The sequence below is a fragment of the Lepidothrix coronata genome, unplaced genomic scaffold, assembly GCF_001604755.1.
Source record: "Lepidothrix coronata isolate B3197 unplaced genomic scaffold, Lepidothrix_coronata-1.0 Scaffold20, whole genome shotgun sequence".
NCBI lineage: Eukaryota > Metazoa > Chordata > Aves > Passeriformes > Pipridae > Lepidothrix > Lepidothrix coronata.
Window position 1 is genome coordinate 3,971,380 of NW_016690200.1, and position 27,821 is coordinate 3,999,200.

Sequence of the window (27,821 nt, forward strand, 5' to 3'; positions counted from 1 at the left end):
AGCAGGAGCTTGGATGGGTGAGGTCCCTTCTAGGCTGAATTAACATATGAGCCAATGGTCTCAGGATCCCAAGACAAAATTGGCTTTGACATCCCTGTTTCGGCACAAGGTTGGAACACACATATATGAATGAAAAGGCTATTTAGAGTTGCACCTGAAAAAGGAACAAGAGACAGGCAGTAAGGTATGTCCAAAGAGGCCTGTTTTCTTCTTTCTAACGATTTATGTGCTTTCAGACCTTAATTATAATATGTTCAATCCAACATTAATTCTGTGTGAGCTGCTGTGCAATGGGTGAACAATACTTTCCATTAAGGTGTTGGGGTCAATGGTAGCCAGCACTGTGGTTCAATACATTAATTTTCTCTGAAGCAGTAGTAAAACATATGTTGACTCTTGGTAACCTCAGTGTAGATGTTGCAACCTTGTAATGGATGTGGATGCAATAACCTGCTTGAGCTTGTCTGCTCGAGATGAGGTGTTTTCATAAATGATGATGATGAATGTTGCTCTTCTAGGGAGTCAGAGATCGTCATTAAACTAGCTAATATTTTGCTGCCCTCCCATGCAGAGCAAGCATTGCTAAAGGGCAGCAGTGCTGTCAAATCCTTATAGGCTTGAGCAGGGAATAAAGCAGAGAAAAAACAGAATGAAAAAAGTAGATAAAAGGCCTAAGGTGAATTCAAGCCTAATACACAGTACGTTGCGTTGTTTTGTTTGCTTGCTTTTTTCTCTTTCTCAGTAAAAGTAGTTCAATAGTTATGTTTTTTTCAGCAGCAGAACCCCCCTCAACTCTCTCCACACTCCTCAGTCACTAACAGAGTTCATTGTCTATCAATAAAAGCATTTCAGATCTCTCTAGACCTGGAGACACCAGGCAGAGTTATTAGTTCTTCTCCAGCTTATTCCAAGGTGCCAGAGTTCAAAATGAAAACGTACAGATTGCTGATAGCCATGCCAGAGCCAAAGAACTGCACAGATCTCTCCCTGCATCAGCCTCCCTGCAACTATATAAACACAAACCAGCACATCCAAGGATATCAAATTGAGAATAAATGCCTGTGCAAAGCATTTTTGTCTGTGACAGGCCTTTAGAAACTAGAGGGCAAATTCTCTGCTGATGTAATTAGCACAGTGTTGTTAAACTCCACGGACCTGTACCAGTTTAGAGACACATGAGATTTGACCCCATTACTTTATTTAGTGACACTTATAGTAATTTCAAATTGTCAAGTCTGCACTGCTGTATTCCAACAAGTAACACCTTTAAACTCTGCTAATAACTCTTCCTCCTCTAAAAGTCGTGCAAGCAATTGTCTTTCCTTTATGATCAAACTTAAACCTTGAAAGTAGACAATTTTTTAGTTATCTGTGCAGCAGTTTATATCCTGTGAGAATATCCACACAGTTTAGAGACTCTGAGGCTCAATTATCCACTTTGTGAAGACAACTGCAGGTGGGGGAAATATAACAATCATTTTATTGAGATATGAGACAAACATATTTAAATAGGAAATATGGACAGTGAGGTTCCTCTCCTTGACCCTTTATGCAGGTGGGAGAATTAGTTTCTTCATTTTATATATTCAGTAAAACCCAGTAGTGTTGTGTTACATTTTGTGAATTGAGGAGAATAGATGTATTCTTTGATGACTTGGAAGACAACATCAGTTACGAGGAATCACTGGTCTCTTGATGCATATAGGGTTTTAACTTGTCCTCATGGTAAACAGGTAACACCTTGGCTAATTCAAAAGACATGATATCTGATACTGCAGGGACTTGTATGTGGACACATATCCTGAGCTACATCAAAAGCAGCACGACCAGCAGGTTGAGGGAGGGAATGGGAGGGAATTCTCCCTTTCTGCTATGCTCTCATGAGACCCCACATGGAATACTGCATCCAGCTCTCAGGTCCCCAGCATAAGAAGGATGTTGACCTGTTGGATCATTGAGTCCAAATCCTGACCCTGTACAGGACACGCCAAGAATCACACTATGTGCCTGAAAGCATTGTCCAAGCACTTCTTGAACTCAGACAGGCTTGGTGCTGTGACCACTTCCCTGGGGAGCCTTTTCCAGTACCCAACCACCCTCTGGAGGAAGAACCTTTTCCTAATATCTAACCTAAACTTCTTGTGCCTCACCTGATCATGAGAGTGAAGAGGTCAGCTCCTGCCCTTTTAGTTCCCCCTGTGAGGGTGCTGAAGACCACAATGACGTCTCCCCTCAGTCTCCTCTTCTCCAGCCTGAACAGACCAAATGACCTCAGCTGCTCCTCATACGGCTTCCCCTTCAAACCCTTCACAATCCTCCTTTGGACACTGTCCAACAGCTTAATATCTTTCTTACACTGTGGTGCTCAAAACTGCCACAATATTCAAGGTGAGTCCTTCCCAGTGCAGAGCAGAGTGGGATGATCCCCTCCCTCGCCCAGCTGGAGATGATTTGCCTGATGCTCCCCAGGACACAATTAGCCTTTCTGGCTGCCAGGGCACTGCTGACTCACATTCAACTTGCCATCAACCAGGACCCCCATGTCCCTTTTCCAGCACTGCTTTCCAGTCTGTCTGTACATCCAGGGTTTTCCCATCCCAGGTGCAGAACCTGACACTTTCCCTTGTTGAACTTCATAGGATGGTGGTTGCCCAGCTCTCTAATTTGTCAAGATCTCCTGGTTTACTAGCTAGCATAGCCAGCACTATGAATAAGTATTTTAAACTATCTTTGCTATCATTTTGCCCATTCAGTACTGTCAAAAATTCCTCTGAGTAAACTTTAACCAGAGAAAATGGTTTTGTCATCTGCCAGTGTCTTGCTTATCCATTGTGCACAGCATTAGAAAATGCATTCAGTTCACAACTCTGAATGGGGAACCATTGTGCTCCATTGTGTTAATGTTTTGGAGAAATAAAATAAAAAAATGTGTGGAAGGAACATCAAGAGGCCATTCTTTCACTCCAGGCAGAATTAGCTCTCTCTGAACTATTCCCAACATGTGTTTATTTAAACTGCTCTTAAGGTCTTTGGTAGAGGAAATTCAGAACCTTCTCAGGCAATCTATTTCTCTGCTTAATTGTTCTTACCATTAAAAAGTTCCTCAAGTGTCTCACATAAATACCCCTTTCCACAATTTAGAGCACATTATTTCTTGTCGCATAGATAATGGGTACCTGTAACAGTTCAATCTTTTTCCCCTTCTCGGCCACCTTTTATGTATTTGAAAACTACTAATCTTGTGTCTACTTGGTCTTTTCTCTTGAGGAAGCAATCTCAACCCTTTGATTTCTAATAGGTCAAGTTTCTACACCCATAATCACTCTGCTCTTCCTGTACCTGATGTAAATATTTCTTGAAATGCAAACTAGGGAGGGAACACCACGCTTCAGCTACAGCCTCGTTCGTGCCAAATAGAGCAGAAAGATTATGTCATGTATCTTAGAGAGATTATTTCTGCTTGTACATCCCATAACAGTATTTGGCTTTTTTGCAAAAGTGTCACTTTGCTGATAGTATTAATTTCAGAGATCCTCTCTTATCTTATTCTCCATCACTGCTCTTTTTCTGCAGAGCCGCTGATTAGCCAGTTGTTCCCTGAAGTCGTCCTAGATGTTTCAGACTCTACGTAAAAATTGTTGAGCTCATTTTGAATTCTCACCCTCTCAAGTGGTTGGACATCTTTTCAGTTAGTTCACGTGTTCTGTCCTAATAAATATCCTTTATTTTCTTCCCTATACCTTGAGTATAATTTTCCAGCCATTTCCCTACCCATATTATAGTAGTTTAATCCAGCCAATATTTTCTTTTTTTCTTTCTTTCTGTGATAGTGTTGGGTGAAACATTATTAGAAATCTCACTGAAGTCAAGATATACACCATGTACTCCTTCTGCCCTAACTACTGACCTGTTACTCTGTCAAAGGAGGAAATGAAGTTGATTTGCCAAGATTTGTTTCTGTCTGTATTGGGCCTGGCTGAGATGGAGTTAATTTTCCCCAAAGCAGCCCTCACAGACCTGTGCTGTGCATTGGTATCTAGAAAGGTGCTGATAACACACCAGTGTTCTGGAACTGCTGGGTAGTTCTAGCACAGCACCAGTGCTGTCTCTCCAACATTTCCTCCCCACCAGAAGCCAGAGGGTGGGCAAGATCTTGGAAGGGGACACAGCAAGGACACTGACCCAAACTGGCCAAAGGGACATTCCATAAGGTCTGCTCAGCAATAAAAGCCAAGACAAAGGAAGGGAGAAAACACTACTCATACTGAAGCCCTGCTTTCTGGAAAGTGGCTGGGCATCACCTGCTAATGGAAAGTGGAGAGCAAATCTTTTGTTTTCTTTCCTTCCATGCATAGTCTTTTTCTTTATTTAGCTGTCTTTATCTTGGCCCAAAAGGACTTTTTTCCATCTTATTCCCCCTTCCCCCTTGCCTCCTGCTGAGGAGGGGAGTGACAGGGCAGTTTGGTGGGCACTCACGTCCAGCCAAGGTCAACCCAACACACTGACAAATCCATGTTGGCTGTCACTCATCTTTTTGTTATCTTCCAGGAGCTTACAAATTGTTTGCTTGGTTATTTGCTCCAGGATTTTTCTGGGAATTGAAGTTAAGCTGACAAATCCATCTCTTTTCCCCCCTTTTCTTAAAGATAGGCTCAATAATTGCACTTCTCCAGTATTCTGGACACCTCCTCCCATAAGCTGCACCAGATAACCACTGACAGCTCTGAAGATTGTCCTGACAGCTCTTTTTCTCTGATAGTGCTCACCTTGGGGTGGATTTCCTGGGGCTCAGTGACCATGAAAATATATAACTAATATAAGTACTTATCTTACTTAGTCAGTTTTTCTCATTTGTTCATGCCTTTAATTGCTTTAGACATTTCATCACATTGATCTCTTTAGTGAAGGCAGAAGCAAAAGAGGTAGTAGACACTGTACAGCTTGTTTGGATGTTTCTGTCCATAGATTTCCCACTCCATTTGGTAACAGAAAATATCTGTTTTTACTCTTCTTGAGTTCCCCGACTTTCTAACTCTTTACTCTCATACTGGATTCTGTCTTTGACCTGGATATTTCTGATTTAGCCCATGATTACTTTGTGTTGTTTTTTTAATAGCCTCCCATGAGGTCTCTGACAAAAGCTTTTGAAAAAACCAAATGGGTTATGTCAGTTATGTTTATAGTAATCTGGTGTGATGATGTTAAAAAACACTCATCTGCCACATTTAAATAAAGAGTTAAGGCATTTCAGGCACTGATATATTTCCATCTGATATCAAAAAGCATTTCTGATCACACAGATCTTCAAACATTTATTTATATTTACTTTTAATAAGCACCATAAAACCTGTTTCAACAAGAAGCAATTTAATTGCATCATTGCATTTGATCAGATGAGCATCCTGTTCGTAATAAAGCCTACCCTATAAATAAACATCGAAAATACAAATTAAACTTCCCCGTTAAAATGCATCCAACTTAACGTCTCAATTCTTTCTTTACATGTTGTGAGCTGAATTTTTCTCTGGAATAATGTGCATGCTGAAATGTTGCTGTGCATATTTACATACTCATACAAATCCTGCTAATACATCCTCTAACTCAGGATGTGTCCCCATTTCAGCCATCAGCATTACTAAACTAATGTAAACCACTTGTATTCCAGCAAAGCTGATGAGGCAGCTGAAAACTCGAAGAAAACATAAATGAAACAGAATTCCATTTTGCTTATAAAATGGACATTTTTATTCAGTCCAAGTTTTCCACAAACATCAGTCCAAATTTCCAAATTTTAAGTTATTGACATTTCTATCCCCAAAGGACCGAATAATTTTTAGCATTCTGGTGCACTAAGCCTTTATCAATTGCAAGAGTTAATATTAAAACATTTTTGCATTTTCTGCTCTCTAATTTGCATGGGTTGTGTGGGAAAGCCCAAACAACACAAATCTACAGTTTCCAATAGTTGTTAATGATGTGGAGTGAATACAGGAGTGGACACTAAACTAATCAGTGCTATTGGACATTGGTGAGTAGAAACCACTATATTAGTGCCTAAACTGTGCAGTGATCCATGTCTTCTAATTCTGGGAGATAGTTATGTTAAATTGATTTGAAAATAAGTGGATAGAATCATTATGCCTACATTTATAGCTAAGCTGATGGAAATCAGATGGATTTTAGTTTTGCAATGCACCTCATAAATTGATGCTGAAAATCCCAATAGAGACTTCACTGCCTGCTTTCTGTCCACCCAATAAACTGTGATTATTGGATCCTGATGACATTTGTTCTGAGTTATATTAAAATGAATTGACATAAACCTACAGAAAAAGCATGCTGAGGCAACTTGAATATGGAAGAAGCTCTAGAGTTCATCACCATTGACATATGTGGTATAAGGAAGGATTATCATGGAGCTATGAATATAAGCTGAAAAGCAAGGTTTCCCAAAATGCAAACTCAAACCCATGCCTAGGATTGCTTCTGGAAAATACATTCCTTTTATAAAAATCATTTTTCAGAACAGAATAAAGCACTGACAGAGTCCATAAGAAAAGCAACACAATGGAACACAGTAAGTCATAAAGGTGTGCCTTGTGGTGAGCGCCCGGTTTATTTCTGAGATGCCAAGAGATTCCTCACTGAGGAGCAGAGAAAATGCTCGGTGGAAGCATTGGGAATTCCGGACTACAGACTGCCAGACAGTGAATTAATGGTTTTATTAGGTGATTCTACCCAAATTCCTTGTCATAGAAAAGCCCATATAAAAAAATAATAAGGACAAGAAGCGTAAACAATAAGACACAATTCATTGCAATATATAAATTTTCCTTAACAGTCATTGCTAAATTTTTACTGCTTGTATCAACTTCCAATTCAGGGCTATGCAATATGCAATATTCAACTCTTACTCTTGAAGAAACAGTGATTTAATAAATTTAAGGCATGAGGCTCCAGATCCACAGAAGAACTAAGGAGCCTTAAACCCCTGAAATAACAAATTTCCTACTGGCATCAATATGGCTTAGGAATTCAGTGCCCTTGGGAAAGGGAGTGTGCTTAATGGGATATCCTTTTTTCTCTCAAGAAGTATTTTTTTCCAAATAATAGATTTAAGCTTTTCCTCAATATACGTGGCCAGAAGAGAAGAATGTATTGAATTTTAGAACCTCTAATTTAATTGTTTTATTTTAATATAAGCAACAATTTAAAAAAGAGTCTTTCGAGCAAACAGTTTTTCTATTTCCTCTACACAGTCAACATTCCATGACTGTGATTTTCAAAGGAGAGAAATCAGTGTATAGCTCTGATAGAGATTTCCTTTAATAGAAGTGGCTATTAAAATTATTTACACTTCCTGCTCCTATATCCATCTCCTTCTTCTGGAACTTGTACTACCCGTAGATGACTCAGCAGTTGTGCCTTTGTCCAAATTCCTGCATCTACTTGGGCTTGCACTTGGAAATTCTTGGGTCCATGCAAAGAGCAGCTTCTTGGCCCAGACGTCTTCCTCCTTATCCATATCTCCAGAAATTGCTGATATTCCTTTGGTACAATTCATGTTGAAATTAATGGGATTCTATAATTTTGATTTCTGTGACATTTACAGTGCTAGTGCCACATCATATATGTCAGTTCATTAGCCTGGCAAGACAATTAGTTTCCAGCTCTATAGCTGTTGAATGACAGCAGGGCTTTCCAGCTGTTTATACTGAGGAGCCCCTGAAGTCAGGTGCATGTCAGAAACTGCACTGGAATGAATCAACTGTTTTCAAAATTAGCTGAAGTGCTGAGCTAATCTGTTCTCTAATCCAATAAAAATATGTATTTTCAATAAGAGGACGTGGAGAAACTCTTATTAGTTTAACCACATGCCTCAGACAGCATCTACCTCATTAGCAGTTTCGTATAACAGACGTAAAGTCATTGGAACAGAACATGTTTACAGGGTAAATATCTCCCACTTTGAAAATAAATATCTTGGCTTTGGCTCAGCATTTATTTAGCAGTGGGAAACTGCTGTCCTGTGACAGTGTTCCATTTCATTGACATTATCTCCTAATGATGTTATAAGTGGGGACAAGTTAACCTCAGAAGGTTCAGAGGTTCAATTTTCATTAGGATAAGCATCTAGAAACTTTGAAAATTTATGAACTATTCCAACTTGGGTTGTTTCTCCTGTTTTCTAATAAGAGCTTGTTTATCTTGGTCCTAACCTCCTAAGTAATCTCCTCCCTGTTTCCCACTGGAAGATGTGGCTGATGTGGCTCCTGAGCAGGTTCTATCTGCTGAGGGCACTACATTTTCCTGAGTTTTTCAGTATAATAAATGAGATCACAGAAGTAGTTTCTCTAAATAACCTTCAATCCCAGGCCACGGCACAGCCATTTCCTACAGCACACATGGCTGGTGACATACACAGATGGCCCAGGGTTGATGCCTTGGTTTCAGGCATTTAGTATAAACACATAATTTATATTCCCTTTGTAACCACCAGGAAGAGTCAGCTGATATTGGAAGGGACTCAAATTTACCTGACCTTGATGCAGTTTGTCAGGAAAGGTTTTGTCCTGCTTCTCACCTTTTCATTTCAATTAGGTTCATCTACTCCTCATGTTCTCCAGTGATCATTTCCTCTCTTGTGAGTCTACCTAAGCAGAACCACCTTTTTTTTTTTTTTGTTTTGTTTTGTTACATTCCAGGAAGATGACAGCCTTGAAACTACCTGCTACTCTGATACTATAGATAGTGGATTTCTTTTTCTTCCCCTAGCTAATACCTAAGCAGAACCACCTTTTTTTTTTTTTTTTTTTGTTTTGTTACATTCCAGGAAGATGACAACCTTGAAACTACCTGCTACTCTGATACTATAGATAGTGGATTTCTTTTTCTTCCCCTAGCTAATGCCTTAGCCTGTGTTCTTTCCCCCACCACAATACCCTTGCAGGGTGTACATTCTTTTGTTTTGAAGCAAATTTCAGAAGTTTCTTCCCAGCTGCTGTTTTCCCTCTCTTATTTCAAATCTTATTCTTTCAAACTGCCCATTTCAAGTCTCTATATCCTTGCTAGTAGTTTACTCACTATTATTTTTGTCACAAGTTGGAAGTAATTAGGCTTGAGAAAGACAGGTAATTTAGAGAGTCTCAATTCTTCAGATCCCAACTTGTGAAATCTAGCAATTGCTCAGTACTTCTTATCCTGAGCAACAAGTCTCTCAGAGAGCCTCAAACTGGCTACCTCAGCCAGGGGTAAGCATTAAAAATACACGGGTCTTTTGGGAAAATTAGTCTACTTAACTATTCACTTATTTCTTCTAAAAGTTTTTCTCTCACGCAGATGTTTCACTCGTAGGGATGCATGCATTAATCAAAATAAACAGCTTGTGGATGGGGCACACGGACATAATAGATGTACTTAACTCCAATTAAACCAAGCAGTGGGCACTGTAACCTCTCTGTGCCGGTGCTGCAGCATCGCATACAAATTATGTGAGGCAGGTTTGCCTCTGACCATTCACTACAGTCTTTGGTTCTGGGCACTAAACACCAGTTCAGAGACCATGATCCTTGGCCTTTACAGATTGACAGGGAAAAAAATAAAGCAAAAAAAAAAAAAAAAGGGCTTAAAACTCAATGTAGAGATCCCTAAATAAAAGTACATACCTCGAAAGTCAGAGATGTGTTCAAAGACAACAAGTGCTGCCTTCTAATCTTTGTGATGCATGACTATAAATTTATAACAATATTGCCAAGTCCTGTGATTTAATGTGAGTCATATGAAAACTGAAAAAAACCCTGTATTTTACTAAAACTATGAATTTTCAGATCCATAAGACCTTGAAGAAAAGCATGAAAATGTGACTTGAATGTGTGCTATAGAATCAAAAAACAATGAAAAAGTGAATCTTATGTTATGTCTTTAAGTCTTATGATCAATAAAATGCAGCAAGCAGCATAATATTATGTCAGCAAATAGTATATATGTATATATATAATATTATATATGTTCATAAGAAAGAGACATTACTGGTCTGGTGGATGATCCAAGCATTTTCAAGCACTGTGACCATGCTACAGACTGATAACATCCTATTATTTTTATTTAAACTGCTATTTTTTTCTGTCACCTCACCTCCACCTCTTGTGTTTACTGTGAAATGTGGTCTCCTTCAGCAATAAAGATTCATATACCTGTGTTTATTTTGTCATTTATATGCAGTTCTATCATCACTTGTTTTAATCTCTGTTTTAGGCGGTGTTCTGTTTTCTACACCGCAATGATTTTCGAATTAAGCTCAGCAAAAAGTGTTACTACATCGACTATATCTTTGAATATTTGAATATATTTGTTTGCTTAAACATTGGCTTAGTCAGACAGCTCTGAGGATTTGTTTTTAAGTACAATGTTTGCAATTGACAAATGACTTTTCTCTTGGTGGATTCTAATTGCTTGTAACCCAGTGGGAAAATGCCATTGTATATATTGATTTTTTCTTTTTTTAAACTAAGAAAGCAGCATTTTTAAAAATAAAGCAAGAATTAATACTTCATAAACCAGTGCTCCATCTGCAAACCCAGTTGGAAGCAATAGAACTATAAATTTAAAATTATGCCTGTAAGAAATAGACTCAGGATTGTTTGATGTGGTGTAACTCTTACCTGTAATACTTCAGATCCACTGTTATAAATGTAATGAAATTCTTAGTTATAATGCCCTGAAGAATATATTGAGATAGCAATAAAAACAATAAGAACAGTAACTATATGGAAAATACTGTTTTCAATATGGAAAGTATACCAAAGAGTTTCTTGTGTCTGCAGCTTTATACTTGTCCCTTTGGTCCCATCTTACTCTCCAAATGAGCTTTTTTAATTGCAGTGTGGTGATTGTGAAGAGTATTAAAAAATTATCATTGCACAGGACAAATTACAGTGTAAAAATAAGGTGTTAAAGTGCTTACAATGGTATGTAGCTCTTTACTAAGAAACCTTTGCTATTCCTCACATTGATATTGTCTTTACAGCCATTAGCATAACAATAGTTGCTTTGATTTTTTGATGCATGCACAGAGTTTAGTATAAGTACATATTGATTTCAATAATACTTGAAAATTCTGATCTTAATCAAGAACATGCAACAGAACCAGTACAAATGGCCCAATAGCAACTAACTAAATCAGACTTCTTCCTCTTTACTTTCTAAAAATGTACATATGTGTTCCATCCCCAAATTTCAGAAACACAGAAAATAAAGTTCCAAACAAAAATTTGCATCAAATAGCAAAACAGAACACATTTAGATGCTACAAGAAAACATGTTGGAGAAAATAAACAGTGTTTTCTCTGCCTCAAAAACCAACAGCTTGATTTTCTTATAAACACTAATCATACACATATTAGGTTATTATATTGGAAGCAGAGACTCCTGGAACAGTTTATTTTGGTTACACATTTCCTTACTTAAATAAGAACCGTTCTTTTCAGGATAACCAGAGTCAGAAATGTCAGATCAATTTTGAGTTTTGAGAGCTTTTATAGGGTAGTGGGAAGATATGAAAAAAGTACTGGAAGCTCACAGTCACTAGCAAATCTTGTGAGCTCTATCACACAGACAAACTGTATTCTTAATCCCTCTATGTTCCATAAAAAGAAGGGCAAATATTTAGTTTTGCCTGAGGTTTTTTTAGGTACTGCAGGAAACATGCCTGAGATTCCTACAGGTATTCAGAGAAATGATGTCTGTCATTTCTGGAGGTTTCAGTGCCAGCTTGTAGTTTTTAACAAAGGGATGTGGCACCTTTTATAGACCCTGAGTCTAAATAGGAATTAAAAGGGATTTAGTGACTCCAGGACCCGTAGCAACCAACACTGAACAGCATCCTGCTATATCAGGCAGCACATATGACACCTTCACCAATTCTAGCCTAACTAATGATGGATGAAGAGACAGGCAGGTGACAATGCCATGCTCTTTCACTCTGTCACAGGGGCTACAAAGCAGCTGTCATACACAGACAAACTTCCTGACTAATGCTCCCACTGCCTATTTGCAGATGTGTTCCACACAAATCAAATTGGTTTTACTGCATGGAAGTTACTCTGATTGTATGTTCTGCTGAAGAGGATGTTCCCTAAACAGCAGCTGTTTCAGATCTGAAATAATTAAAGGTGCAAAGACATAAAGTGGAAATGTCCACTGAAGAAATGAAAGCTGAACAGAACAGGAAAAAATCACTTCCATTTAAATAACTGATTGTCACTTTCAATTACTATATTTACCCTGTTTACATTTTATTCAAATGCTTTACCTCACGTTTTAAAGGCACTGAGCACCATCAAAATCAATGAGACCGAAGGTGCTGGAGAGAAACATTTTACAAGAAAATTTATTGACAGGACAAAGGGGAATGGCTTCAAATTGAAAGAGAGGTTCAGATTAGATATAAGGAAGAAATTCTTCATTGTGAGCATGGTGAGACACTGAAGCAGGCTGCTCAGAGAAGTGGTGGATGCCCCATTTCAACGGGAGTGTTCAAAGCCAGGCCGGATGGGGCTCTGAGCATCTTGGATAAGTGGAAGGTGTCCCTGCCTGTGGTAGGGGAGTGGAACTAAGTGATTTGAAGGTCCCTTCCAATCCAAACCATTCCATGATGATCCTATGATGATGACATTAGAAAAGGTATTAACTTCCTGCAGGATCAGCTCTTGGGGCTGAGATAATAGCAAAGCAAAAATGCTGTTAGCTTCATCACATTGCTAGCACTGTACAGGAAGTGTATTTAACCTTATGTTCTCCCTGAAATGCTGTTTCCTCCCCTACCAGTAGTATTTTTCATCTTTATATGAACCACATTTAGTAGAGAGGCAAGATTCATCCTGGATCACTGTAGTACAAGTCATAATCAAGTGTGATTTCTTGAGCAGAACATTTTGCATTTGAAGGTGAGTCATTACTGCATTATGTTCACATCCAAAAGTGCTGTCCATGATGAGAAATCCCTTATGCCAGGCACACACACTAAAATAGAGCCCTTTCATTGAAGTTTACAACTGATGTGGGTAAGACAGATTAGATGCAGAAGAAAAATATGTAAATCCAGTATTGGATGAATCCCACTTTGTGCTGATGACAGATTTTTGGATGGAGATTGTCTTGTTCAATCCAACAAGTCCATCCTTTGTTCCTTGTCTTAATGAGGCTTGAGAAATCTTGAACATTATCTTAGATAACTAAACTGCACTGAAGGAATACGTGTTGCACTTGCAGTGGCAATTAGACTCTTACTGCAGGCATTTTTATCCCTGAAAATGCCCTGTCTAGTGTTAAGGCAGTTTAGGCTTCCTGAATTCCACAGTCTCATTTTTCATATACTTTTTCCTACATTTTAATGCCGGTCTGTCCAAAGCCTACAGTATCAAACCAGCTTCACTTAACACATCATAAAAGAGACGTACAGCTTACATTTTTGTTCCAGAACAAATAGACATATTCTAATGTATAGCTGCCTTCATTAAATACCTTTGTAAACCTAGGAAAACAGAGTTGCTAAATCTCCCAGCCTGTCTATAAAATCTCACTGCAAGATGCATTATCTTAAATAAACCCAGCAGTAGCAGCTTTAGATTTTTTTTCCATTTCCAATTCAACTTTCAGAAATTAAAGCTTCTACCCTTTGACAGTTCATTTAAAGATCTTTAAAGGTGGTCTCCAAAGAAGACTTCCAGTTGGACCTGTACAAGGGTACTGGGATATAGAGTGTGCAATTGATAGGATTAGCACTTCTCTCTAGCTATCCATGTTAAGACAATTAAAACAGGAAATAGTAAAAATAGAGTAAGGTAGAAGATCCAGGGAATAACCTCTCAGGCTTAGTTATAAAGTGTCTAACAGTTTCTCTGGAGTATGTTTTTCTATCTACATCTTTTCTGAACAAAAGACTAGACATAACCAACAGGCAGTTAAGTAATTTGTATCCTAAGCTGTAACACATCAGAGTGAGAGTGCAAATGGCATGCTTAGGGTACAAGAAGTGTCTGCAGGTAATGGGTGAGCAAAATTAAATGAGAGTCTTCCTGACTGGAAGGTGAGATCTCTTAGAGTCTCAAGAGCTTCCTCGGGGAGCTGGTGGGAGCTCTGTAGCTAAGGTCATTTAAATCAGACTGAACATTTTAACAGAGAATATACTTCAGGGAGCCATCAATGATATTTAAGACATCATTTGCAATACGTCTAATACACCAGGATTTTGTAAAGCCAATATAAAATAGTGTGTGAGACAAACCAAGAAATAAACCACCTGGAAACAAGATTATACAGGTCTCAGTTCAGCAAAGCACTGGAAAATCATGGCCCCCTCCTACTTCCAACCAATTTACAAGACTGTTCTATAACTATAAGGCTATTTTAGCCCTTAGGGACCTGCCTGCACACCCTTGTGCTGTTCCAGACCTCACTAGTGAAGATGTGAAGAGCCCTGATAGAGCAGCAAGAAGGCTTGCACATATTCTGGCAAAAATATAAACAATTCACATATTTGACTAGGAAGGCTGTTCATGAGGTAACACAAAGTTGTAAAATTATTAATTTATTTTGTGTTTTCCTCCCTGTTGTAGTAAAAGGGTATTCTGAAATATGTTTATTGCCTTACACCTCTGGAGAGGCTCTGATATTTCTTTGGGATGCAAATGGACCCAGATTTTGGAGGTAAACAAAGCTGTCCAAACCCTGCAATGCCTGGACAGATCACATTCAGAGTTCACACAGGCTTTTCTTCACCAAAAGCTGAACTTCTGCTGCAAAGTTTTACTTTTCCCATACAAATAGTCCTCTCAAAAGAGTACAAGAGAAGATCCAAAGCCTGGGCAGCACGTCATTGAGGTAAATTTGTGTACAGTTTAATTGGGCTTAAAAATAACCCAGTTAGGCATATTTCATGTACAGAACTTCGCACGTTAGGAATAGTCCTACTGAAGTCAAGGGCACGACTGCCAGCATCTTGTGTCAGTGGTAACTTCTGTAGGAATGGGATTGGTAATAGGATCTCTGTTTCCTTGGAGATCACATGCTTTGGAGGTGCTCAAGCAGTATCACAATCTTCTGCCTGTAATACCTTAATCGTTTCCATAGAAAACACTTAATATACTAAGATATCACATGAAGGATGAAGTCTTTAGATAACCAACAAATAACAGGGAGTTAATAACTTCTACCATTCTGGTTTCATGGGACTAAGGCTGAAGGAAAGAAAAATGGACCACAAAGCTGTTATCAGATTTTGCATGTTTTATGCTTGAAAACCATTTAATTTCAGATTTCAAAATAGTGCAGCATTTATAAATATAATCAGCAGAATATGCAGAAGATACACTTTTGAAAAGAAGAAATAAAAATGCATGTAAAATAAGTTCCTTTGAGAAACATTTCATCACTACTCTGAAGGCAAATTAATATTAATATCAGATGAGAAGAAAGTTACAATTCCTTGGTTTTCTTTGGGCACAGTCATATTATCAAATACTATAGAAAAATCTCCAGTGAACCCCTGTGTGAAGGAAGCTTATTTTGGCTTTCCAGATTCACATCCCTGACAGAAGTTAGGTGACTCAGAGAGTCCAATCAATCAGTCCAAGTTTTCTCACGGTTTCCTAGGTTGTGGGATATGGGAATCATAGCCGAGTTCAAGCATTTCCAGTTCATGAGAATTCAGACTCAGATATGGCTACAAACTTAACAGCTGCCCGAGGACTGTCTGCAAAACTCAAACACCCTCCCTCAAAGGGCAACTGATGTAATTGGAGCCCAGTGTGAAAAGGGTGACTTGTTCACCGGCGCCTTTTGTCTGCAGTGTTTGGAGTCAAAGGCATGACCAAGGAAGATGTCCCACGGAGTCCAGATGTCTGGATTTGTGCCAAAAATTTACATTTGCTTACGTTGCTTATGGGAGAAAGGGCTGATATAACCTGTTATACAAAATGCATTGTATAAGGAGAGCTTGTTCAGAAAACAATTTCTCTTGCCTCGAGGAAAAAAAAATAAGGGAATAGCAATTATTGTTTATGAAGTATTAATAAATATTTTTGAAAGGTTTCTGTATTTTTCAGGTTATGATTGCAAAACTAAAAATCTATTGTCTGTTTTTCTTCCTCCTAGCACAAATCTGCAAATTTACCCTAATAGGGACATTCCATTTCACAGAAAACAGCTTTCCATCAAAGGAGAGTTTCAAAAAAATTTTAACTGCTCTAATTAAACTCCACCAGGAATTATTCTAAATGTCTTATGGCTGCAGAAAATTACATTAATGAACACTTGGATGTTGTAGTCCCTCTCAAACACCCTCATATGCCCTCAGTGAAATAAGAGGAAGTTTTTATTCTGTCACTTGTGCCTGTGTATGCCTACAAAACTAATTCTCTCATGGTGAAAAAATGCCATGGAAATCTAGTTAGAAATTGGTGTTAGTTGCTGGACTTCTTTGGCCAGATGTTAAAAACATTCTGGTTCCAACTAAAGGTCAAATTGGTCTCCAACATCCAGTGGTCAGTTCCCAGAGATGATAATGGGAGAAGCTACAATGCCCGTACAGCACCCAGACTCTAATGTTTAGTGTTTCAGTGAGCCAGATGTGATGTCTTGATATTTTATTCAACTTGAAAAATATATTTTGTTTCTAATTGGGTGGCTTTCAAGGCATGATAACAAATAAAGAATTATGGAACGGTTGAGGTTTGAAGAGACCTCTGGATGTCACCTTGTCATACCTCCCTGCTCAAGCAGGGTCACCAAGAGATGGTTACTTCCACCCTCTATATGCTTCCTTTTTGTGTTTAAGTTTGGCCAGGAACAACTTGTTCATCCATACAGGCCTCCTGGAATTTTTGCCTGCCTTTGTATTTGATGGAATGGAACTCTGTTTAACATGGAGAAGGTGATCCTTCAGTATGATCCATATTTCTTTGGCCCCCTTTCCCTCCAGGGCCTCATCTCATGAAACTCTTTTGAGCAGATCTTCAAAGATGCTGAAGTCTGTTCTCACCAAGTCCATGACTGTGAGCTTGTTTTTTATCCTCCTTTCTGGTCTCAGGCCCCTGAACCTCAGCCAAGGCTGCCTTTGACCTTCAGATGACCAAAAAGCCCCTCACTGTTGGTGCTTGTGGGGTTCAGTAGAACTCCTCTCCTCTATGGCTTCTCTATCACTTGGAGAAGGAAGTTATGATCAGTATAATCTAGGAACCTCCTGGATTGCTTATGCCTGTTGTGTTGTCCCTCCAGCAGACAACTTCTCAGCTTATATTTTCTCTAAACTGGGGGTATCATACTGTCAGTTTTGAGAGTATTTCCCTGCTAAGAATAATCTTTTAGTAGAAACATGTCAGAATAGGAGTCATAGCCCTTGTAGAAGTTTTTTGTCTCAGTTTGGTGAAAGCAGTACACTGACAGTTTGGGAAAGGGCACAGTAGAACTAACCCCAATTAACAGGCACAAAAAGTAGTCTAAGCTGGGTAACACAGGAGGGATGCTATTTTTGATCAGTTCAGTAGACAAGGTAATTTTGCCCTCATCCAGAACTGTAGATAATTTTCAGTTTGTGAAGATAAATGGAGCAATTGGAAAGTTCAATATGAATACCCCAAGCTTTCTGTCTTTTGAGGCATCTTATAGACAAAGTGAACATCCTTCTAATTGTGTCCAGAGAAGTGTAAAAGCAATTAAATAAAACTCCAGTATGATTCTGGCAATAAAGTTATGTCAAACTCACAAATAGCCCCACTAGAAGTGAGCAGGGGATATTAGAACCCCTAGGTAAGCCTGGGTTGCATCTGAGCGTGATTCAAATTCAGAAAACTTGGCACCTCTACTGCAAGTCTTTAATGGTACGAAAAATTAATTAGCGGGGGGAAGAAATACTAATGATTTTCAGAAAGTAAGTATTTCTCAACAGTCCTGATTTCCAGCCTGTTGGACTTGCATGTGGAAAACCAGACTGTCAGTCAAGCACTGTTATGTAAGTGCAGCTCTTTGAGAGCACTCCATATACAGTATAAATTCCGCAGGCAGAGTGTTTTAAGCACTTGGAAACTGCAGAAGATGGATACGAACTCTTTCTAAATCCGTATACCTCTGAAAACAGGAATAAAAAGAAGTACCAGTGTAAGCAACGTTAAGAGGTGACAGGCAAGGTTTATAGGGAGAGGTAACATCTTTTATTAGAATAACTGATAATGTTGGAAAAAAACAATCTTTCCAGAACAAAAGCCCCTTAAAGCTTGTCTGTTCCTTTTCACTTCTATTAGTTTGTTTCAGAAAAGACATTACTTCTTCCTACAAGCCTCATGTCTCTTCTGTGCTCAGACAATCGCTTAAAAGAAGGTATTTCACTTCATTTAAGTGTTTTTTAATAATCAAAGCTGTTTCCTGCTTGTCCAGGTTGAGTAAGAGTTTAAAATTAGAGTAGTCAGTACACAGACGGTTGTCATTTGAAAACGACTAAGATCTGCCCTTTAAAGGGCAATGGGGAAAAAAGAAGGGTTAAAATGAATTTTAGAAAATCTCAGTTTTTCAGGACTAGTTTATCTGCCTCTAGGCAAAAAAATAATTTTCACACACCATCACTCATGTTTGGAATTTCTTTGGAATTGTGGAGTCAATGAATTGTTAAGGTTAGAAAAGACCTCTAGAGATTACCAAGTCCAACCCCTGACACAGTGCTGCCAGGCCCACCACTAAACCATGTTCTCAGGTGCCACATCTACATGGTCTTCAGGGATGTTTACTCCACCACTTCCCTGGGCAGCCTGTTCCAAGGCTTGACAATCCTTCTGGTGAAGAAATTTTTCCTAATATCCAATTTAAACCTCCCCTGGTACAGCTTGAGGCCGTTACTTCTTGTACTATTGCTTGCTGCTTGGCAGAAGAGCCCACCTCCCACCCGGCTATAACCTCCTTTCAGGGAGTTGTAGAGAAAAAGAAGGTCCCCACTGAGCCTCCTTTTCTCCAGGCTAAACACCTCCACCTCCCTCAGCTGCTCCTCATCAGACTTGTGCTCCAGACCCTTCCCCAGCTCCATTGCCCTTCTCTGAACACACTCCAGTGCCTCAATGTCCTTTTTTAAGTGAGGGCCCCAAAACTGATCAGGGGATTTGAGGTGCAGCCTCACCAGTGCTGAGGACAGGGGACCGATTGCTGCCCTGGTCCTGCTGGCCAGACTTGTTCTGGATACAAGTCAGTAAAAGAAGGTACTGCTCCTCATGAGGGAAGTATCTTTCACCCACTGAAACTCAAAGCGTTTTGTAGAGATTAATTAATTGAATTCTGATGCCTGTCGCAGGTTTACAAGTGTTGTGTAAGTGACACCATGGTAACAGAAGTGCTGAAACCCATATTTCAAAGAACGTTACACAAGAGCAACAGAGTACACAAGAGCATATTCTCCTACTCACATGGCTGGATTAATTTTCCTGAGTTGTGGGGAATACAAAATCAAGCTTCTCACAAGAAAGGGGAAACTTTTCATGCTAGTATTTTTTGTGCATTTATTTTCTTTAACTTTCTAAGCAAATGCAGTGTTTCCTAAGGTTGGGTTACAGCATCAAGGCTGGCTGAAAAGCTACGAATTGATGGTTACTGGGGTTGGCACACATTTTGTTTGCCTTTTCGTATTTATCTGGTAGGTGTCCACGTCTGAGCTGTCACCACAGACTCTGTCCAGATTTAATGGTAAGGAGCAGGTTCTTTTAGGCTGCAGCTAAACCAAATCTATTTTAAAGGTTTATTTTCAGAAGAGTTAAATTGTGCCTGAGGAGCGTATTTTCCTTTGTATTCTGTAAGGGTGGCAAAGAGTGGGGATGAATAGCTGAGATGCTTTCTATACACTGAGATGCCTACACTGATCAGATGAAACCCATCTTCTACTGCCAAACTACATCAGCCCATCAAGGAACGATTTCTTCTTTACAGCTCAATCCCTTTTCATCTGCTCTGTCTGTGGTATTCAAATGTTTTATGCACACTATGTCATCCCTCTGAAAACCTCATGAATGTTATCTTTTATTTATGCCTTCAGAATTGTTGCTGATTATATTATGGCAATGTCTTGAAGGCTTAAACAAGATCAGGGCCATCTCTGCTAGTCACTGTCCAAGTAGAGTGGCTGCATCAAAGGCAGGCATCCAGTATTTCTGAGCTCGAGGTCCCCATTTCACACTCTGGCAAGATCCAATTATGTGTAAAAACCCCTCCCCACATCTGCTGCCCTGGTTTCTGTAGGCAGGAGAGTTTGGGGCATAGCATGGCCCAACCAGGACCCCAAGGTATGAGATTGCAGATAACAACCTTGGTCTGCCACAACACAGTTATGCACAGCAGCTACGATATGGTTGGAAATGAGACTCTGCCCAAGAGAGAAAATGAGCTAAAAGATTGGATTATGTCACCCTGCTGCTTATGAGTAGGAGAAGACGAGGCACAGACAGATTGATCACCCCACAAAGTTGTTAGAAGGGTTTAAAACAGAAGTCATCTTTTAACATGTAAGACATTCTTCTTTGATCACACATACATTTTATTGTTTAGTCTTAAACACTTTGCCCACAACCACGGAGCAGCTGCGAGACAAAGCCATAACCCAGGAATTATGACACAGAGTTTTAGCTGAGACTCGAGTTATAAAATCTGCAAACTTGTGGGAAAAGGATCTAAAACATATCAAGTGCATTCAATTCCTGCATTTGCTTTGAGAACTGAAAGTTGGAACAGAAAAAAATACTTCAGTAAGTTTCTTAAAAAATAATGGAAAAAGCCTATTCCTTTAAAACCTGTGCTGGTATATCAAAATGTGGAGTTGAGACCTGTAGCATGATGTATAGTGCACAGACATGAATGATTCTTGATATTTGATTGTTTTATTATTTCCATCTGAGCTAACCTTCATTACTTGGATTTTACAAATTTAAGGACTTGCCAGTATGCTTGCCAGTTAAATAAAGGGCACAGCTAAGGTCTCTGAACATCTGGTCCAAATACTTAATCATCTTGTTGCATGAAGGCTGGTATTTTTATCTCATACCCTGATTGGGTCTGCATAATTTTTTTTCACAAATTGGTATTTAAACCTCAAAACCTTTAGCTAACTACATCTGTCATTGATATTTTATTGTTTAATTTCTTTTTATAGAGCCAAATTACATCTCTCCCACATACAGCTTGCACTTTACATGTCTAATTTGTCGACATGTTCTATAATGATAATTTCATTGATTTAGAAAGTGACATTATGAGCAACATATGTTCAGTTTAGCAGTAAACCTTGTTAAAGCAATAATGTCCCATTCTTCCCCCCACTCTCCCCAAATTCAAATATAACCCACATTAGGAGGCAGCTGAATCATTTAACTGCTTTGATTCTTGTAAATATAGAAACCTGCTAGCTGTTTAGCTTTACACTTTGGCTGCATATATTTCCTACTTTGGGTTGAAAGAAAAGGACAGTGCAGAGATTAATTGCAGTACAGTACTTTGTCTAAAAGCACAATATGTGTTCATTTCCTTTGGAAAAGACACTCGGAAGGCAAAATTGCTCCCTTGGAAAAAAAAAAAAAAGAAAAAATAAAACAGGACATGCACATAAAAAGGATATAATTGAGGAACATCAATTCACAGAAAATAATGAGAAGATGCCCTATTACTTTCTCCCAATTATCCTTAATATAATCATCAAGAAACAGACCTATTTTCATATTAGTTGTGAAACAGCTGAGTAATAAAAAGGAATTATTTTTATGGACTCTAGAGCTAGTTGAATTCTTTGCCATCTGTACTGGTGTAGGGTCTTTCCCCAAAGTGTTTAAAAACTGACTATGTTTTGATTTGTTAAAGCAGAGTTTAGTGATTTTGGGATAAGTCTGAAACTTCACACTTGAATCTCAGCTCAGTTTTTGCGAAGACATTTTACAAATACTTTACAAATAACTACAAAACCCACTGAAGCTTATAATGAAATTAGCTAAAAACCAGACAGATCTCTTCTGAAGAATGTAAAGAAAGGGAATAATAATACCAAGGAATTTAAATCTTGTTTCAATTTTGAAAAGGGAATCCACATTAAAAATATCTACAGACAACAATTCTTGCAGTGTAGTGGTCCGAGAAGGGGTCTGAGTCAGGAAACTCGTCAACAGAGACATTATCTCCGTGTTGTGAACACACTGGACCTCAGCAGATCACTTTTACCACAGGTCAAGTGTCAAGGATGGATGACAAGAGCCCTTTTCCTCTCTCGATTGTCCCACTCTCTCTGTCACAGGTACAAAAAAAAAAAAAACCACAACAAAAAATTTCTCTGTTTGTTTTCTATATACTAATTCCCTTCAAGGGATTTTGTAAGGATCAGTTTTGGAATATACTTTAGAGGTGAAAATCTCTTTATGTATTTATGAAAGCTTTTGCTCTGTGACTATATTTTTCAGTCTAAGTGGGTTGTTATTAAGTGAAACAGGCATGACTATGCTTCATTCACCATCTGGAGTAACATCATAAGTTCTCTTCTAAGATTTTCTAATCTTTTCACATTACATTTGAATGGACTAATAACACACATACAGAGGGAATATTTCTCTAGACGAGGTTTTTGAAACTTTATTCTTGCTACTGAATTTTCAGATGCATGAGATCATTGCACCTTGAAGTTTTCTTTATCCTTTTTCATTGTCTGTCTGTTTTTCTCTTTCTGCGTGTTTATTTTTCTTAATTGAATAGAAATAAAAATTCTAAATAAATTTGTTTGGTTTTTTTTCTTCCTCCCTCTAGAGAAAACAGTTCCAACACATATATATGCAATATCTATTTCTGTGAAGAAAAATCTACAATTTCTGGAATAAATCACACATTTCTTTTCACACGTCCTCTGAAAAGAAGGGTTTTGTTGGTCTAGAATGAAAGTAATAAAACATTTCTCCACAATGAAAAGAAGTGACTTTCATTATTTTAATATTAGGGGAGAAAAAGTGGTTTTACTTTATGGTAGCTAAAGCAAAGCAAAAATCTCAGAGGAAACAAGGCAGGCAGTGATTTTTACACTGAACCTGTCAGGCTGCTATCTTGCATGGAGATAGATGAACAGCCTTTTTCTTCATAAATTCATCTCAAATTAGTTGCCACATGTTAGCAGGTTTGAGTAAAGCATCCCTCTTCTTCCTGAGTAAAAGTGAGGCTTTTGAGAGCAGAATATTTCTCTCTATTTTTTTTAATCCAGGAAAGAAGAATAAAGTGACTTATTTGAAAGAGAAAACCATTCCTATTTCTGCATTCCTATGTTTCAAATACTAGTCCCTAATAAGTACAGTTAAGTCTGACTCTGAGGCAACGTATGCTGCAGTATTAGCAACATGTTTACATCCAGAATGCTTACAACTTTTTGGGTGCATTGCTCTTATTTATCAGTGCTCTTGACATTTTTCCCGGACTTTACCATATGAGACATTGAAGTCACATTGACTTCTTTCTATTAGCATATATGTCCTCCCATTAACACAGAACCAATACTTCTTTATTAATAAATTGCCAAAATAGAACTTTCTACCTTGTTAAAAGCTGATGATTTAATTATTCAGATGTGTCTGAAGGGTCAAAGTTAAACACGAGGGAGATGAATACTTGTTTGTTATCATATATGATGATGGATGTAACAGATTGATGACACTGATTTCATAGAATCATAGAATAGCCTGGGTTTGAAATGACCCACAAGGATCATCAGTCCAACTCAAGACCCTGCACAGGACAGCCCCAAGAATCACACCCTGTGCTTGAGAGCATTGTGCAAATGCTTCTTGAACCCTGTCAGGCTTAGTGCTGTGACCACTTCCCTGGGGAGCCTATTCCAGTGCCCAACCACCTTCTGGGGGAAGAACCTCTTTCTAATATCCAACCTAAACCTTCCCTGACACAACTTCAGGCCATTTCCTTGGGTCACCACAGAGAAGAGATCAGTGTCTGCCCCTCCTCTTCCCCTCCCGAGGAAGCTGTGACTGCAGTGAGGTCTCCCCTCAATCCTCTCCAGGCTGAACAGACCAAGTGACCTCAGCTGCTCTTCCTATGGATTTCCCTCAAGGCTCTTCACCATCTTCATGGACTTTCTCTGGACACTTTCTAATACCTTTATATCCTTCTCATATTGACTTAATGGACAGCAATCTACAGTGATGCAGAAAACCAACCTTATGGGATCACAGTGGGAAAATTGCTTCAATTTTTTATTTTGAGTTCTACAGGGTATCATTTAACAATACTTTGGGATTTGTGGGCATTCTTCTGCAGGACTCTCTTTAAGCAGAGTTCTGCAAGTCTTTCCTGTAATCTCACATGCTCGTTCATATTACTTGTTTAAGCCAAATGAAAAGTTCTTTCTTTTTGTTTCAGCTAGAAGAGCAATACAACTGTGAAAGCATGTTATTTTAAGAGTGTGAAAGCACATGATTTTTTGAAGGCTTTGTGTCAAGGATTGTAATCCATCTGGGGTGCACAAAACTCTTTTGGAAAATGCCAGATTTGTATAGCAGACCAAACACTTCAGTGGGAGACGGATTAACATTGGCTGTAGCAAAGCCTTTCACCCTGAGACAACTGATTAAAAACTTGGCTTGATAATGAAGAGGATACATTTTCACCTGAAACCTGTCAATGAGTTCTGTGTAAAATAAGTTAAATGTACTCAATAGGAGTTTTAGCAGACAGTTTTCCCCATTTCAAAAATATCACAATATAAAGAGAAAAGCAAATGGATCTAGGGTCTGAGTTGTTTTCCATGAAAAGATGTGATCCATTAGTTCAGGCCTGAAGAAAACAGTTTGGGACAACAGTTCAGCATCCAATTCTAACTACATAGGGGCACTTTGTGAATTATCAGTAGCTTTTTGCTGCCGTGAGGATCTGGATACATAAATGAGGCAAGGTATGTAGAGAGAAACAGTCTTTTTTTTGGTCAACTGATGTATTTCTGCTCACCTTTGGCTTTAACAACTCAGTAGAATAATCTTACCATTATAAACATACTGAATTTTCTCATAGACACATTTTGCCAAGCATAGAGGCAGCTGTATACATAAATGTTCACATTCAAATAAAACAGCTGAAGGCTGCCTGTCTTACATTTCTTTTTTTGATTAGGTGTGCTACTGAACACTCAACCTTTTCCAGAATACTCTGGTCACTGATTCTCTTATCTTTAGGAGATAAAGCACTGCCTTTTCTTCAAGTGATAGATTTCAGAATTACAAACCTCATCATCAGTCAATGGAACTCCTTATTTAAACTTTTTCATGGTATGTAGGAAAAATATTTAATGGGCTTACTGTTTATTTGGTGAAGTTGTCTAAATAAGATATCTAGTCATTATCCTTTGAAGAATATGGCTCCAACTCTCCATCACAGATCTTCAAAGTGCTAATATGATGGAGTGCTAGAGGGGGCTCTTGGGAGCCCCAGCTTAAGAAATCCTCCTCCACCTCAAGAGTAGGTGTGATTTTTTTTCTGTCTCTGATAGAGTCCACCCCCTCTTTGTCTACAGCTCACTCTTTGCCAGAGAAAACTTATCCTTGGGGTTTTGAAAAATACTTCTGAAGAGCAAATTGTTTTTGCCTTTGGAATAACCACACCACAAAGAAGGATTTTTGCTTCCTACCTTGTTTCAAAGCGCATAAGTGAATTAAGTAACATGTTTTACTGTCAGGCAAAATAGTCATAAAGTGCATGGATTTAATCTGCTTGGCAAGTGTTGTATTTGTATCATAGGTCTATCTCAGTTATGAGGCATTTTGTGTATGCCTGTGTGCATGTCTGTGTAGAAGACCTTTAAAAACTGGCAGGACACTTTCCATAAATCTGCACCACCTTGTGCTGTTCAAAATTTTTCTGTGATAGAACTATAATTCTAGTTCAAAGATTCTTCCAGTTCCAAGAGCTTTGCCAGTTTTTCATGTGTTGTATAATGAAAACACTAAAGGCTGATAGCTGTGTAGATAACTTACATGCAAAGGTCTTGTGGCATCTGAGTTACACTGTCAGCAAAATTTGTATCCCTTGGAATTTTTTAAATTCAGCACCCATGAAACATTTCAGACAAAGCATGTTTTTATTAGAAAGATTACTAAACATATAGAACTTTTTCCTTGAGTTTTTAGCCAAGACCTTGTGTAATGGTTAGCTCCAATCATCTAATCTGAATGCTTTTAACTGAAAATCCTCAGTCAGATCAACTTGAACTTTGATTTACCAAGTCTTTCCAGCTGAATTCATTTGATGCCAGATCACATTTAGATAAGAGACTACTAAGGACAAACAAAGTAATTGAAGAGAGGTGTAGATGTTTGAGTATTTGCTATTATTACTTTCGTCCCTTACCCACTGCTGATTGGTGTGGAAAAGAGAGAAGGATGTCTGAATCCTTCTGTTACATGACTGTGTCTACCATTTCTGTGTGGAATTTTTCCACAGGTCACTAAAAGCTACAAATGGAGTTTCAACATGCAGCTGATGTTTCAGTATCATGATGAGATGCAGTGCCTGGTCCAGCCTGTGGTTAGGCTGTGTATTAAGTTTCAAGCTCTTACAAAGTAGCTTTTATTTAAAAATCCATAAGGACCATTTGCTGCAAAGCATCTGCTTGCTTTCCAGCAGTGCACAGCTCCAAAAAAAGGACACAAAAATAGTTTTTCACTTGTCAAATCCTTTGGCCTCTTCATCCTCTTGTGTCATTTTGGGCAGTTTCTCTGCTGCTCTAACACATCTGTGGCTGCAATAGGTATCAGCAGACTTCCATTAACTTACCTGCACACCCCATTTCCATGTAATCTTCTGTCCTCATAAGATGGGACAGTTCCTTTCTCAGCCATCAGAAAGCCTGAATGGCATCAATAAATTATCTATGTGCTTAAAAGGAGAAGAAAAATCATTGTGAGGTACCGGTTTAGTTTCAAAACTTTGGCACAAAAGCTTTAGTCAAAGCCTGCAAACAGCAGCTCCAAGATATATTTATATGCATATATATATGTATATATATATATATATGTAAAAGAAATCATGTGTATAGCCTACATGGTTACTATTTCATGTTTAGGGTTAGAATGCTTTCAACTTCCCACTTATTTTGTTGTCAATTAACACAGATAAATTATAGTAACCACAAGTAAACACATAACTGATATTGTAATAGTTGTCTACATTTGAGTCTGGCCTAGGCTTACCTCATTCCTTTTAAATAGAAGCTTTATTTTATATATTTATCACGTGAAATATAACAGTTTTCAAACAGAGTGATTTTTATTAGATTTTTCCCTTATGGTCTTTGAGACATTACAAAACACTTAAAAATCAGATCCAACTGAGTGTCCTTAACAGATTAATGTTCCAGATCTTCTACTGGAAGTGTTTGAGGCCAGGTTGGATGGGGATTTGAGCAACCTGGTCTAGTAGAAGGTGACCCTGCCCGTGGCAGTGGGGATTGGAAGTAGATGATCTCTGAGATTCTTTTGAACAAAAAACATTCCGTGATTCTATGAACTGTCCCATCTCCCATGATGACAGCACTTTGTTTGTTTGTCTTGCATTAATTGGTGCATTCTGTGCATCTAAATTAAATTTCTAGAAAAACAATCCTTTTAGATGAAAGACCTCAATTCCTTACACAACCAGAACAAAAGTAGCACGTCTACCTGTGAGAGGCTGTTTCATGCTGGAGCTGTGGCTTTGCACATTAAGCTGCCACGCTCTCAGCAGCTCCAGCTTTGCAGTAGTGTGGCTCTGCAGCAGGGACACCTTGATTTTCC

At 38.5% G+C, this 27,821-nt stretch overlaps 1 protein-coding gene across 1 annotated transcript in view; it reads right to left on the minus strand.

The window, feature by feature from the left end:
• Nucleotides 1–27,821, minus strand: part of CELF2 (CUGBP, Elav-like family member 2) — a 556,743-nt gene that overhangs the window by 400,090 nt on the left and 128,832 nt on the right. The window lies entirely within an intron of this gene.